Raw genomic sequence first — 3,198 nt, 5'->3', positions numbered from 1 at the left:
GTATTGCTATTATTAGATAACACATAGAAATAAAAGGTAATTTTCAGGAAAAATTTATGATTCTTTCCAGGTGATATAATAGTTTATCTTGAAGAATCTTGATTCAAGTAAAGATGATAAAAAATATGCCAGTGAGATGGTCACTCTTTGTACATGAATTGCTCCCTTTTTCTGTAAGGTTTTAGAATTTTCTCTTTGTTTCTGGTATGTTTAAATCTTACAGTAATGTATCTAGGTAGGTTTTTCTTTTGGTACTCTATGCATCCTTTCAGGAAGAGGAGAGTCATCTAGGATGAATATTGCTGAGTCAAGTGGGGACAGACAGGCAATTAGCCAGAGGAGCGACCTGTTGATTTTGTTGCATTGAGGTCACTGACAACCATGAGAAGGATTATTTCGGTGCAAGAAATGAAGTTCAAAACCTGGTATAGGAAAGAATGAACTGGTGAGACAAGTATGCCCATAGAGCATGCAGCTTGAAAGCAGAGTTTTTTTTGTTTTATTGTATTTTCCTGTTGTCTTTCATCCTGTATGTATCCCAGGTCCTAGAATAATGCCTACTCAAAGCATTGAATAAATTAATGGAGACAATGGCTTCTATTTCAAAAAGCTTGGCTTAAAAAAAGAGAACTGGAACTGCACTGTGCTTGGAAGGGAGAATGTTAATTCAAAGGAAAAATGTGGATTGTTTGGTTTGGTTTTATTGTGTGTGCCAAAGTCAATGCTCTTAACAAGAGAAACTGATGGAAGGGAGAGAACATGACCATAGAAGTAAAACCTTTGAGAAACTGGGAAAGCATGGGATCCAGAAGCAAAGTGCAATGGCTGGCCAAGTTGAAGGAGAATGCATTATAGGGGGAAAAAGTAGGGAGTACGGGTACAGATAAATGCTATGGATAAATTTATTGGTGCAAAAGTGAGAGTCTTGTTTGATTGCTTTCATAATTTCTTTTTTATAGTTTCAATAATATATTGGTAGAGATCATATGGTAGAGGGAGGATAGTGGGAACAGAAAGATGGAGCAGGAGGATATCAGCAGCTTGAGATGGAGGTCTTTCATTTTTTCCATTTCCAGAAGAATTTATGTCCTTATTCTTCAAACATGTTTTCCACCTAATTTTGATTGCTCTGTTTCTTTTTTCTAGGATCTATATTACTAATTGATCTATTTCTATATTCCATACACCCTACTATTCTCTATTACTTTATACTGCTTTCACACTCTCTCTAGGTATATGCTGCTGTTTCTTGTTTTCTTTTTTTTAATAGTTCTTTTTTGGGGGGAACTTAACTCACTCTGGTCTCGTCTAATTGATCCCTTTTCTATATTCATTCACATAACTTCTTTATGTCACTATTATATTTTTCATACCTAATATATGTGCTTTGTTCTTTAGTAGGTTTTCTTGTTTTATACTGCTAATGTTTTCTCTTCCCTTTTAAATAGCAGGTAATTTTTCTTGGTCCATCTGTTGTAACACATTGTATTTTGTAGAATATTCTGGGTCTGATTCCTGAGGAAACATACCCTGAGTCTCCGGAACTTGAATACAGAAGTTTTCCTGGGGCAAGGCCTTAAGAACAACACATAGAGATGTGAGGAAAGCAGGACTGACTAGTGGAGAGGTTGGACTATGTTGTGGTTGCTGGGTGGCCCTTCTGAGATGCCCTAACTTGAAGTTAGAGGACTGGAGCATCATGACCTCCTCAAGGAATAGGTGCTGGGTTTGGGCTTCCTGTGGGGAGGGGTTATAACTTTGGCCTAGGTGACTCTCTATAGCCAAAAGCAAGTTTGTCAGAGGGACTTCACAAAGAGCATTAGGCCTCCAGCCCTCTTAGCAGCTAAGGAAATGAACACCTCCATTCTGGAGGGGGTGCACCACAACAAACAACACAGTATTGTTATTTCCTTTTAAACATGTATGTTCCTTTAAAACGTATCTTTCTATTTTTTCCTGTGAGCTCTTAACCATTGGAATTATCAGCCACTTTGCTAGGCAATTAGTAGCAGAAAAATCAGACAACCTCCATCTGAGTCAGCTCAACAGATAACTTGACCCCCCACTCCTCTCAAAACCACTCCTCAGACTTCTGCCATCCTTCCATCTTCTACATCCCATGTCCCAGTAAGAGGCAGTACTGGGGGAAGGGTGCTTCACAAAGTATTGTCTTCTTGCCCTGGGTATTTCTCAGTCTTGTTCTGAGAAATTGTCAGTTGGTTCTATCCTAGGTATTTGTAAATGAGTCTTACTTTGTTATCTCTGAGTCAGTCAGGTCCTGGATATTTTCCAATAAGTCTTAGGCAATTTTCCTCAACTACTCTGAAACCAAGATGTGCCTTAATATTACTCTCTGGACACACAGACGCAAACCTAGGTTTCAAGGAGAAAGACACATTGTTCCCAGGCCCCGCTAGGAAAGGGACAGGGGATGCCACAAGTTTCTTCTGTTTGATCCTCTGCTTACTGCACCGGCTGCCTTTCCTTTCAGGCCAATAACACATTCATGTATTCAGAACATCCCCAGTTTTCCTATATGTTTCTCATTTTACTCCCTTTCCTCCCTACTTTTGGGGGTTGATCATAGTTATAATTCAAGACTTACAAACTATCAGAACTTCTAAGAATTTATAGCACAGAAATGCTAAAGCATGTAGAAAAGGCACATATACACATACACAGGAATATCCTTGGCAGCATTGTTTATACTGGAAAATTATTTGAAGCAACATACACACCCATCAGAAAGGGACTAATTAAATAAATTATGTTACAATCCATATATTACCACTTAAAAAGAACGGGCCAGTTTTATATATACTAATAATGGAAGATATACAAAATACATTGACAGAGATACAACCTAAGTGGAGAACAAAGTTTTCAGCAAATGACCATTTGTGTGGGGAATCCCAGAAGAAAGGAACCAGTGACTAGAAAACAGGGAATAGAGAGGCTTATTTTCAGTACATTGTACCTTTTGAATATTATACAACTACCACAGTGTAATTCACACACATATATCCATTTACTTTTTAAAGTAATGAATTAAACAATTAAACATCATTAAAGACAAGTAATTCTATAAAAATAACACCAGTGAAATGGCTTGTGATTAATGATCAAAATTCCTGCCTAACCACTAAAATAACCATCATAGATAAAAAAATAAATCAAGATTCTGAAATATCTAGTTTT

The sequence above is a fragment of the Eumetopias jubatus genome, unplaced genomic scaffold (genome assembly GCF_037043125.1).
Source record: "Eumetopias jubatus isolate StellerSeaLion01/CBP00866 unplaced genomic scaffold, mEumJub1_p1.0 scaffold_4, whole genome shotgun sequence".
Taxonomy (NCBI): domain Eukaryota; kingdom Metazoa; phylum Chordata; class Mammalia; order Carnivora; family Otariidae; genus Eumetopias; species Eumetopias jubatus.
This window is presented reverse-complemented; position numbering follows the sequence as displayed.